Source organism: Molossus molossus, unplaced genomic scaffold (genome assembly GCF_014108415.1).
Source record: "Molossus molossus isolate mMolMol1 unplaced genomic scaffold, mMolMol1.p scaffold_m16_p_12, whole genome shotgun sequence".
Taxonomy (NCBI): Eukaryota; Metazoa; Chordata; class Mammalia; order Chiroptera; family Molossidae; genus Molossus; species Molossus molossus.
The window spans coordinates 101,804,262-101,817,352 of record NW_023425347.1 but is presented as its reverse complement, the minus strand read 5'-3'; positions in this window follow the sequence as shown (position 1 = coordinate 101,817,352).

Genomic DNA, 13,091 nt, shown 5'->3' with positions numbered 1-13,091 from the left:
GTTCGAATGTGCACTTTAAACTAACCTACGCAAAACAGACGTTTTCAGCCCTGGCCGGTTTTCTCAGTGGTTAGAGCGCTGGCCCGCAGTCCAGTGGTTAGAGAGAGACCCGGGTTCGGTTCCCGCTAAGGGCATGCACCTCAGCTGCAGTTTGTCGCCGGCCCCGGTTGGGTCGTGCGGGTGGCAACCACTCGATGTTTCTTTCACGTTGATGTTTCTCTCTCTCTCTCTCTCTCCCTCCCACTCTATCTGAACAAAATATGGAAAAATGTCCTCAGGTGAGGATTAAAACAAACAAACAAAAAAAACAGACGTTTTCAGTTTGGGTGCAGAGTGACCCCCAGCACAAGCAGGGTGCAGAACAGCCCCGTCACCCCAGACAGTCCCGCATGCTGCCCCCTGGAGCCTGGTCCTTCCAACAACGTCATGTAACTGGAATGGATGGGACCTGCCTTCTGAGACGGGCTTCCTTCACACTATATACCAGGTCCCAGTGTATGTCGACCGTCCACGCCGTCCCACTGCCGCGTGGCTTCTGTTGTATGGGCACCACAGTCTATCTATCCGCTCACCCACTTAAGAACATCTGGGCTGGGCTGGCCAGTGTGGCTCAATGGTTAGAACGTCAGCCCAGGGACCAACGAGTCGTGGGTCCGATTTCAGCCAAGGGCATGTACCTCAGTTGCGGTTTGTCCCTGGCCTTGGTCAGGGTCGTGCAGGAAGCAACCAGTTGATGTGTCCCTCTCCCATCAATATTTCTCTCCCTCCCTCCCTCCCTCCCACTCCATCTGCAAATAAATAGAAAAATATCCTTGAGTGAGGATTAAAAAAACAAAAATAAAAACCGATGGAAAAAATACCCTCGGCCGAGGAGTAACAGCAACAACAAAGAGAACATCTGGGCTGTGAGCAGCCTGGCTGACAGTCAAGGGAGCACCACGAACCCCGGCGTGCAGGTCACTGTGGCCCGGAGCCCGCCTTGCGGAGGGAGGGCTTCTCTCGGACAGACTGCGGAGTCACGGCGCACGTGCAGACTCGGCTTCACGGGGACCTGCCGGCTGGGCTGGCCCTGCTCCCCTCTGCTCCGCCGACCTGCACGCCGTCCCCACACCCGCACCTCCCTCGGGGCTCCGCTGGGCCCTCCTAGCTGTGCGGCACGACTCCTCCAGCCGCGGTGTCCTTTCCGAAACTGTCTTCGCTCTTCTCGTTCCTTTGCTTCCGATACGCGTCTTACCATCAGCTTATCATGCCTACAAAACAATCCTGCTGGCTTTTCGACCGAAGCTGCATCATCCACTGGTCACCTCAGAGAGAATGGCTGTCTGTGTTATGCTGAGTCTGCCCATCCATGAAGATGCTGCGTCTCTCCGTTTGCTTAGGGCCTCTCTGAGGTCGCCGGAGTAACCGCAGCGAGGACGACGGCATGCAGCGGAGGGGACGTTTCCGTGTTCAGGGCACGAAGCCCGACATGTCTGGTTCGATTCCATTGCAGGGAGGCCTGTGTAATAACACCGGTTTTTAAATTCCGCTTTCCGACTTTCCACCGCCGGTACAGAGACAGATGGTCCGTTTCGTTCATATCTGACCTCTTGCATCCTGCAACCTCGACAAACGCACTTACTCATTTTAGGAGTTTTCTGTAGCCCCCTTGGGACGCTCTATGTAGACAATCATGTGGTCTGCAAACAAGAACAGCTCCGCCTCTCCTTCCCATCTGTCTGTCTTTCATTTGTCTTCTTGCCTGACTGCTCGGGAGGACCTCCAGAACGTGCTGGGTGAGAGTCGGGCTGCTCCGCGTGGACGTCCTGGGCCTGTCCTGATCTTCAGCTTTCCATCCACGCCACCGTGTGGTCTAAGGAAGGTTTGCGGATGCCCTGGGTCGGACCGAGGACATTCTCTCCCATCCCTGCTTTGCTCAGGTTTCTGTCGTAAACGGATGTTAACGTCTGTCAAGTGCTTTTCTGCATCAACGACTACGATCCTCTGGTTTGCCTTCTCTATGCTGTTACTATGGTGAATCACAGTTACTGGTTTTGTTCCGGGACAACCCCACTCGGCTGTGGTGTGACTCCCCTAGCTGGAGCCGTTTGCCAGCACCCTGTTAGTGTGCCCCTGTGGCGGGGGACACACACGCGTCCGTGGTTCTCGTTTCTGGTCCTGGCACAACACAGGCCTCGGGACGTGAACTGGGGATCGCTCCCCTCTGCCATTTTCTGGACGAGAGTACACAGAATTGGTATTATTTCTTCTTCAAATGTTCAGCAGAATTCATCGTGAATAGGCCTGGGTATTGCTTTTTCAATTTTTTTTTAAATTACGAATTCTATTTCCGTCACAGTTCCAGGACTGCTCGGGTTCTCTGCTTCCACGCGGGCCGTCTGCACGGTCTGTCGTTGAGGGCGAGCCGATCCGTTCCACCGTCCATGTTCTGGGCACAACTTGTTCAAAGCATGGGGCACCTCATATCCTTTCAACGCCTGTGTGGTGTGTAGTGACACCCCTTCTTTCCTGCCTCATCTTCGCCATCGGTGCCCCCTCTTTGTTCTTTTTCAGTCTTGCTAGAGGTTTATCAATTTTATTGATCTCTTCCAATGATCAGTTTCTGGTCTCCTTGGTTTTCTCCATTGTTTTTCCTCTACTGTTTTGTTTTGTTTTTTTTCCCTCATTAGACTTGTTTCTGCTTTTATCTTTATTATCAACTTCCTTCTGCTTGCTTTGTTTATTTTGTTCTTTTTCTAGTTCCTGAAGGTGGAAGGTGAGATTTAGGACTGAGACCCTTCTGTTCTAGTGTAAGCACTTGGCTACACACGTCCCTGCTGCACACCCAGGCTGTGTCCCACGTCACGTCCCTGCTGCACACCCAGGCTGTGTCCCACGTCACGTCCCTGCTGCACGCCCAGGCTGTGTCCCACGGCATGTCCCCGCTGCACACCCAGGCTGTGTCCCACGTCACGTCCCTGCTGCACGCCCAGGCTGTGTCCCACGTCACGTCCCCCTGCTGCACGCCCAGGCTGTGTCCACGTCACGTCCCTGCTGCACGCCCAGGCTGGTCCCACGTCACGTCCCTGCTGCACGCCCAGGCTGTGTCCCACGTCACGTCCTGCTGCCACGCCCAGGCTGTGTCCCACGTCACGTCCCTGCTGCACGCCCAGGCTGTGTCCCCAGTCCACGTCCTCTGCTGCACGCCCAGGCTGTGTCCCACGTCACGTCCCTGCTGCACGCCCAGGCGTGTCCCACGTCAAGTCCCTGCTTGCACGCCCAGGCTGTGTCCCACGTCACGTCCCTGCTGCACGCCCAGGCTGTGTCCCACGTCACGTCCCTGCTGCACGCCCAGGCTGTGTCCCACGTCACGTCCCTGCTGCACGCCCAGGCTGTGTCCCACGTCACGTCCCTGCTGCACGCCCAGGCTGTGTCCCACGTCATGTCCCTGCTGCACGCCCAGGCTGTGTCCCACGTCACGTCCCTGCTGCACACCAGGCTGTGTCCCACGTCACGTCCCTGCTGCACACCCAGGCTGTGTCCCACGTCACGTCCCTGCTGCACACCCAGGCTGTGTCCCACGTCACGTCCCTGCTGCACACCATGGCTGTGTCCCACGTGTCTCGACATGCTGTGTTTTCATTTTCGTTCCATTCAGACGAGCATCTACTTCTTCCTTGAGTTTCCCTCCTTCACTGCGGACTGTTCAGGAGTGTACTGTTAAATTTCCAAGTATCTGCAACTTTGGATGTCATCTTTGTTATTGATTTCTGCTTGGATTTCATTATGATCACAGAATGCACCCTGTATAATTTCTTTCTTTCAAAGTTGTGAAAGTCGCCTGGCCGGTGTGGCTCAGCGGAAGCATCGTCCCATGGACTGAGGTCGTGGTTCGATTCCCGGTCAGGGCACCTGGCCAGGGTGTGGGCTTTATCCCCAGTGGGGGGCGAGCAGGGGGCAGCCGGTCAATGTTTCTATCTCTCTCTCCCTTCCTCTCGCTCTAAAAATAAGTAAAAATATTTTAAAAAATAAAATAAAGTTGTGAAAGGTTGTTTTGTGCCCCAGGACGTGGTCTGTCTCAGCGAATGTTTCCCGTGCACTTGACAAGACTGTCCCTGCTGTGGGTGGGCAGATCCGGGGGGCTGAGGACGGCGTCCAGCTGCCCCAGGTCCTCGGGGATTTCCTGTCCACACGTCGTGCAGTTTCCCCAGGAGGAGGGGAGGCTGCGGACTGTCACTGAGTCTGCCTGTTCCTCCTTTCTGCTCCGGGGCTTCTGCTTTATGCATTTTGAAGCTCCGCCGACCTTAGCCGTACGCTCCCAGGGTTACGTGTCTTCTTGGTGAGCTGGCTCCTCTACCCCAGGTGACATCCCTCTGACTCCTGGAAACGTCCTCTGCTCCCAAGTGTCTTTGGTCCCCGCTGGTTCTCTCTGGCCAGCCTGTTTGCAGGTGACGTCTCCCGTCTCCTCCTTCTCCACCTGCGTCACTGTGTCTGAAGTGAGCTCCTGGCAGACAGCGTGTGCTTGGCCTTGACTTCCTATTCAACCTGACAATTTCGGTCTTTTTTTTTTTTTTTTATCCTCTCTCAAGGACATTTTTGCATTTATCTTCAGATAGAGCAGGAGGGAGAGAGGGGGAAAGAGAGAAAAAAACATCGATGTGAAAGACACATCGACTGGTTGCCACCCACACGACCCCAACCAGGGCCAGGGACAAACTGCAACCGAGGTACTGCCCTTAGCGAGAACTGAACCCGGGACTCTCTGGTCCGCAGGCTGACACTGTAACCGCTGAGCCAAACCATCCAGGGCCATAATTTCAGTCTTTAAACTGGTGTGTTTAGACTATTTATGTTTTATGTAATCACTGGTGTGTTTGGATTCAGGACAGCCACTTTATTATTATTTGTTCCTTCATTTTACATTCCCATTTTCCCTTTCCCGACTTCTTTTTATTTTTCCTTTTAATCTTCACCTGAGAATATGTTTATTGATTTTAGGGGTGGGGGAAGAGAGAGAGAAACACCGATGTGAGAGAGAAACCAAATGGTTGCCTCCCATACACACACCAACCGGGGATCGAACCCACAACCTGGGTACGTGCCCTGACCTAAACAGGAGTCGAACCCGTAACTTTTTGGTGTATAGGATGACGCTCCAACCAACCAAGCCACCGTCTGGGGCCCTTTCCTGACCTCTTTTGAATTACTCCACTTTCTCCACCTACTGGGCTTTCCACTGCTTCCTCGTGTACTTTTGGTGACTGCTGGGTTACAATGTAAATATTTCACCTGTCACAGACGACTCAGAACTGGTATTTCATTACTTCAGGTGGGACGCAGAAACCCTGTCACCATGGTCTCTCCCCTCCCCCTCTACTTCACAGCTGCCCGGCAGTGTGTCTACACACCTTACAAACCCTGTCACTGTTACCAGTTTTGCTTCAGCCATCGAACTTATTTTCAAGAACTCACGAGGAGGAGGACACTATATTCATCATCTCTGTTGCTCTTTCCTCGTTCCTGATGTACCATGTTTCCCTCTGGCAGCGTTTCTCCTCCGCCTGAAAAAAGTCCTTTAGTAGCTATTTTAGAGCTTGTCTACTACCAATCAATTCTCCTCTGCGGATGTTGTTATTTCGCCCTCATCCCTGCAGGACTTCTGCTGGGTACAGAATTCTCAGCCCTGCAGCCTTTCTGCTGCCGCTTGGAAATGCCGCCCAGCCCAGTCGGTGCGGCTCAGTGGATGGAGCGTGTCCCATGGATGGAGAGGTCCTGGTTCGATTCCCGGTCAGGGCACGTGCCAGGGTTGTGGGCTCGATCCCCAGTAGGGGGCGAGCAGGAGGCAGCTGATCGATGTTTCTCTCTCTCTCCCTTCACCTCTAAAATGTCAATGACATGCTGCTCCACTGCCTCCTGACCTCCAAGGTTTGTGCTGCAGAATCCAAGCCACAAGTCAGTGATGAGCCATTTTTCTGCGGCTGTTCTGAACACTTGGTCTTCATTGCTCGGCGGTCTGATCGTGACGTGTCCGCCTGTGAATCGCTTTGCATTTATATCTGGGCGCACTGAACCTCTTCAATCTGTAGGGTTATCTCTTTTGCCAAATTTGGGAAGTCTTCGGCCATGATTTCTTCAAACATTTTCTTCCCACACTTTCTCCTCTCCAGGGCTCTGGTGACACAGGTATTAGCCGTGTCCCGTGAGTCCTGAGGCTCCGTCCACCGTCCCCCAACCACGTTCCTCTCTGTGGTCAGGGATCAGCTATTCATTTCTCTTCTGGTGACACAAGTATTAGCCGTGTCCCATGAGTCCTGAGGCTCCGTCCACCGTCCCCCAACCACGTTCCTCTCTGTGGTCAGGGATCAGCTATTCATTTCTCTTCTGGTGACACAAGTATTAGCCGTGTCCCGTGAGTCCTGAGGCTCCGTCCACCGTCCCCCAACCACGTCCCTCTCTGTGGTCAGGGATCAGCTATTCATTTCTCTTCACGTGCCGCGTCTTTCTTCTACCAGCTCCGCTGAGCCCGGCCAGTGAATCTCTATTTTGGCTACTATGTTTTTCAGTTCTCAAATTCCCACGGCTCTTCCTTATCTGCCGTCGCGCTGCCGAGACCATCTATCTTCCCGTCTGTCCCCGGTGTCTGCTCTCCGGCTGGAGCACTGTTACATGCCGCGCGGTGGCCCGGTAACCCAGCGCAGGGGTCACCTCGGGCTCCCTGCTGGATGTCTTGTCCCTGCAAGCTGAGGTCTTCCTGGCTCTGTACGTCAATGAAGTTCAGATGGTATCACGGACCTTTAGAATATTATGAGACTCCGAGTCATATTTCAGTCCTATGGAGAACGTTGATATTCGTGTTTGCTCAGGAGTCAGCCCAGTTGGGTTCAGGCCACGGTTTCCGACCCAGTTGGGTTTGGGACACGGTTTCCGACCCACCTTCTGTGGCTGAGGTTTCAATGCCCGATCCATTTTCAAAGCTGGCACAATGCGTTCAGATTTCGCTGCATGTGACCACCGAGGGCACCTCTGGGCTGGGCGGCAGTCCGTCCCCAGTTCAGCTCTCTGTCGTGGCTATGCTGCTTGGGGTCAGGTTCAGGGGGTGCAGCTTGGGGCTTAACCGGCATCTCTCAAACCCCTTTACGGGCTGGCTTCCCAGGCTCCTCCCTCTCACGACCTCCCATCTGGGTCCCATTCCCGGGCCGCTGCTCAGCCCTCCAGCCGGGACCCCTGCTGCACAGCTCCAGCGACTGCACTCGAACCCGAGGCCAAGCACGGGGGGTCGGCGTGTTTTTAAAGACGTGCAGGAGAGCTCAGCCGGTGTGGTGCAGTGGTTGGAGCATCGTCCGTATACCAGAAGGTTGCGGGTTCGGGTCCCGGTCAGGGCACGTACCTGGGTTACGGGTTTGATCCCCAGTTGGGGCGGGCACAAAAGGCAACCAATCCATGTTTCTCTTTCACACTGATGTCTGTCTGTCTCCCCCCCACGTCCTCACGTGAGGATTAGCGCAAGGAAGGGGAGCGTATAAGAGCAGAACTCCCCTGTCACCGCTGGGTGCCAATTAACACCTGAAGCTGTGAACTAAGAAAAAGCAGGGGATGCACAACACTCGGGAAACAGTGCACACACGAGTCACCGCCGAAAGCTGAGCACGGCCCCTCAGCAGACACGGCCTTTGGAAGACCTTTACTTGCTCAAGGGGAAGATACGGGAGTTACTGAGGAAGGAAAACCTACTCATAACTACTTAACTGTCACAATAAATGACATTGAAGTCATCACAACACAGATCCCAAACGTCCTCAGCTGGAGATTATGGGATGCTCTCCACGCGTACGCCTGCCTCTGACTCCTCTCCGCCAGCCGCTCCCAGGGCTGGAAGCTCAGTGGGCTCAGGGACATCTCCCGGCGCGCACCTCAGCCAGGAGGTGACGAGCTCCCCGGGGCAGGGCAGAGAACAGGTGCACGAGGCGTCCGCCCACCTGGCTGCCAGATGCCGGCCCCTCACCCACAGGAAGCAGCAGGGGTGCCCCCCGAGCGGCGGAGGGGGAGTCAGGGTTAGGACCCCTTACCTCTCCATCTCTGCTCAGAGTACGGCCCTCATCAAGGGGCCATCCCGCCCCCCGCCCCACCGAAGACATCTGGCAATGTCCATAGGTGTTTGGGGTGGTCACAATCGGGGTGGGGAACCTGCTGGCGTCAGTGGGTCAGGCCAGGGCTGTGCTGTCCTACAACGGGCAGGGTCACCGGGCCCAAATGTCCACAGAGCTGGTGTAGAGAAACCCACTGGAAGTGACATTCCTTGTCAGAAACAGCAGCATCTGCCCCGGCTGGTTTGCTCAGCCGTTAGAGCATCAGCCTGAGGACGGAAGAGTGTCGGGTTCGATTCTAGTCACGTCCCAGGTCGGGGTCGAGCGGGAGGCCACCAATCAATGTGACTCTCTCACGTCGGTGTTTCTCTCTCTCCCTCCCTTCTGCTCTCTCTAAAAATCAATGGAAAAATATCCTCAGGTGAGGATTAACAACAAAGTGAAAGGTGATATTTGGTGCACCTGTGTCCTTAGGCGAGTCAAACCTTCACAAAGGCTTGCCCGCTGTCGTTACAGGTAGAAGTGAAGGAAGGCAGTGCAGAAGCTAGAAGGAAAGGAAATGGACACGGATTCACACACACCGACGCGCACGCAGACGCACACTCGCAGAACGAGCGGGCGACCAGAGCCTGGCCGTGGCGCAGGTTTCTCACGGGGCAATTCTGAAACAGGGCTGGGAGCAGCCCTGCGGGGACGAGCAGGCCGGCCTGTAATGAGAGCCATCCCTCACAGAGCAGAAGCTGCCTGGTCAGCCGTCCCTCTCAGGTCCCCAGCGCCTCGTCGCACCATAAACAACAGCGCTGACTTCACGCTGGCTGCTGGAGTCAGCACACAGGTGACTCGCTGAAATGGCAGGCACGGTCCCTTTCCCCAAGATAAACGAGGCCGGAACGTCCTGCTGAGGCAGGCAGGGCTTTGGGAGCTGGGCTGGAGAATCGGACGACACACCCAGACAGAGCTCTGCGCCAACAGCGGAGCCAGGGTGTCGGTTTCACGCGTGTCCATGGCTCCCCGGGGAGCTTATCCCGCGAGGCCACCCGCGGCCAGGGGATGGGACCCCCACACGCACACTTCACTCGGCCCTGCTCCTCGGGTCTCTGTGCCTTCTACACTGGGGTTCAGAGAAAGCTTCGTTTCAAAAGTGGATTTTCCAAAACCTCCGTGGCTCCACCCCTCTGCACGTGGCCGCAGAGCCGGGGTCTACGGGTGTGAGTGACAAGTCCCAAGGCCGGGCTGGGCTGGATGCCGACCGCCTGACCCCCCCCAGCACCCGTGTCCCATGGGCCATCCCCCAGGGCACCGCACGTTCTCAAGCCCTTTTCTCGAAGACACGCATGGCGCAGAGGGACATCGCTGCAGAGTGTGCGCCCATGAGAGCCCCAGCCCGCAGGTCACCCCGAGGGCTGACCATGAGCCGCGGGGCAGGGCCCAGGGCAACGCTGGCCTCTGCGGGCTCACAGCCCACCGCAGCTCAGCCACCACACGCTCCACACCGCAAACCACTTCCGCCCCGAGACATCAGGCAACGCAACTGCCAGCGTCTGGAAACACACGCACTTGCTCACGGTGGGAAGAGTCCGACCTACGAAGTGCGACCCACTTACCTCTTGGGAGCTCATGCTGGCGGGGGGCACCTTGTAGACCAGACAGCGCCAGGGGTTGGGCCGGACCCCGCCCTGGAGCGGCACGGTGGCGCGGCCGGAGCTGGCCTCCAGCGAGGGCTTCCAGGCCGCCCAGCGGACGGTGTGCATGTGCGCCAGGCTGGCCACGGGCGTGGCGGGAGCCGCCTGGAAGGGAAGCAGAGCACAGGCCCCGTGACCGCACGGCCCACACGGGGGCCAGGGGCGCTCTGCCACAAAGCTAACGAGACAGAGGTGGCAAGCGTCATGTCCACTTTACAAAAGAAGGACCGAGGCCGAAGCAGGGCCCAGCATGCCACGGGCGGAGGCACAGAGCGGGAAAGCCAGCCTCCCGCTCTGAGACCCCATGAGACCCCACCGGCCCAACCAGGAACCGCATGTGGAGTATTCCGAGCCCCGGGGGGATGTGGGAAGAGAAACGGCCCAACGGAGGCAGGTCATCGCCCAGAACGTGCGCACAGCCTCACTCCTCACGGCCATGCGCCACCTGACCCTCTGGGCTGAGGAAAGTAGAGCAGGCGGATCCCCGTTCTGGGGGCAGAGGGGCAGGGCCCTCCGGCCGTCCCTGAAACTGGCGGAGTGCGCCCAGGCAGCCCTTGCGACTGCAGGCCGTGGTCACAGGGCGGGTAGCGGCCTTGGAGAGCAGTGGAGCCCATGCCCTGCCCGGGGGGCGGGGGGGCGGGGTGAGAGCCTCCCCGAGGGAGGGGCCAGGGTCCCGCTGACCAGCTGTCACAGGAAGTTGAGGCCTGCTCATCTGACCGCACTCAGGTCCGAGGCAAGTGCCACACACACACACACACACACACACACACAGGACTGGCTGGGCTTGGAGGGACAGCGCATGGCCACGCATGGGCGTGAGCAGGTCCCAAACACCAAGGAGACGCACCCACTCAGGCCAGTCCTCCCAGACGGCTGCTTGCTCACCGATACCCCACCTATCACAGCCTTCACAGCCAGGGAGGAAGACACCCCGACTCAGCACGCAGCTTGGAGTTAGCCTGTTCCCCGCGTCCCCAGCGCAACTGGACCTCACCCCACCCGCTGACCCTTCCCTGGAGCCGAAGTCCGGGTCGCAGGTGAGGCTGGGCGACATCCCGCCCCGGGCGGTGGGGTGAGCAGGGAACGGGTCCCCAGCAACTCAGTGACGGAAAACCCACCTCCTGAAAGAGCAAAGAATCAACCAAGAGAGGACCCTCAGCGTCCGACTCCGCACCCACTTCGAACGTCTGCCTAGACAAGGACACCGACGGCCTTGCCCGCCAGCGCGGCCGGCCACACAGAGGCCCCGTGCTCCAGGGGGGCTGACCACAGAGCCCCTGCCTTTCAGAATGAAAGTCCCCCGTGTACTCAGAGAGCCGGCCACACAGAGGCCCCGTGCTCCAGGGGGCCGACCACAGAGCCCCTGCCTTTCAGAATGAACGTCCCCCGTGTGCTCAGAGAGCCGGCCACACAGAGGCCCCGTGCTCCAGGGGGGCCGACCACAGAGCCCCTGCCTTTCAGAATGAAAGTCCCCCGTGTACTCAGAGAGCCGGCCACACAGAGGCCCCGTGCTCCAGGGGGCCGACCACAGAGCCCCTGCCTTTCAGAATGAATGTTCCCCGTGTGCTCAGAGAGCCGGTCACACAGAGGCCCCGTGCTCCAGGGGGGCCGGTCACAGAGCCCCTGCCTTTCAGAATGAACGTCCCACGTGTGCTCAGAGAGCCGGCCACTGGAAGACGGCGTGGGTGGGAGAGCATCCAGGCGACTTCTGTGAACACTCGTCTATAAAACACAGTTTATTACAGAATCAAATTAAAACGAAATCCAGGTTTCCGTGCTGTTTGCGTAACTCCTTCCGGCCTAATGTTTCAAATGAGGTGACTCTGATACCCAATTTTCCAATTTCACTGTTCCTTGGGGTTTTTTACTTCGCAATCGATACAGCTCTGTTGTGGGTGAAATATCTATCGGTTACTCATATATCCATTTTCCCTCCTTTTGTTTTTAGCCTCTAACAGAAGGGATGCTTCGTGAGTTATTGATCAGGCCTTCACAGGACTTCCGCGGGACAATCAGACCCTGTGGCAATTCAATTTCTGTTCACTCGCTTGCCTGTTCTCCCCAGCAGGCCTGGGCGCCTGCAGCGGGACCCTCCCTGCAGCCCCTCCCTGCTCTGAGCTCCTCCCACCAGTGGGCTCCGAGGCGGAGGTCAGATCTGTTACTTTATAACATCTTAACCTGCTAAACTGAGTTTGATTCCACACAAACTGAAAAGGAAAAGAGAATTCACTGAATTGTTTCCATTTAGACCTTTGATTATAATATAAACACAAAGGCGGGAGGAGCACCGGTCCGGGCCTGGCTTGTCGTGGGATGGGGGGTGTCATAGCCACGTCCACTGGTGAAGGGCGAACAGGAAACAGGCCTTGACCCCTGGGTGTGCTACAATCCGGGGTCCCTGCGGGGCGCTGAAGGGCAGCCCCAATGGACACGTCCACATCCTAATCCCGGACTCTGTGACCGTGACCTTACTTGGAAAAGGGTCCACACAGACAAAATGAAATTGAGTACTGTGAGGAGGAGAGCTTGCTACCCGGGAGCCCCACATCCAATGACGAGCGTCCTTGCAGAAGAGGAGGAGAGAACACAGAGGGAAGGCCACGTGCAGACGGAGAGGACGAGCCACGAGTGCCCACAGCCACAGCCCCGGAGGAGGCGGGAAGGGTCTTCCCCCAGAGCCGCCGGCGCCTCAGCTGGGCCCGACAGACTGGCTCTGGAGCTGTGGCCTGCAGAACTGTGCAAGGACCGAGGTCTGCTGTTCGAAGCCACAGTTCGTGGCAATGGCTCTGGCAGCCCCAGGAAGCCAAGGGGGCCTCTTGGCTTCTGTCCTCAAACCAACTCAAAACTCACCGGGCAGCAGGTTAAATATCACGCTTTTCAGGAGGCTGATTTTCTTCAGATCTGCTGGGGGGCCTTTCCCCTGCCCAGGGCCCCGCGCCGGCCACAACGCCCCCTCCGCACCGCCTCCGGGCGCTGCAGACCCAGGCCCAGAAACTCACTGCAGAGGTGACGGTGGCACCAGGGGCGGGGAGAGGTGTCTGCCTGAGACCACACCAGGGACAAACCAAGGGATAAGCCCTCGTGGGCCAACCACACTGTGGTGTTTGCTGAACACAAATGGATAAAAACAAATGGTGTGAAATGTCTCCGAATGTCCCTGAGATCACGCAGACCACAATGGGGGAGGAGGGGGTGACCACGTTACGGGTGAGCCAGTGTCTTGCCAGCACTGTCAGGAACCCAACACGCAGAATCAGGGGCGCACCAGGGTTCCGCACCAGGGGCGCCCTCTCCAGCCACCTTCAGGGCGCTCTGCACACCTCCACCTGTGCTGGCTGTGGGGGCC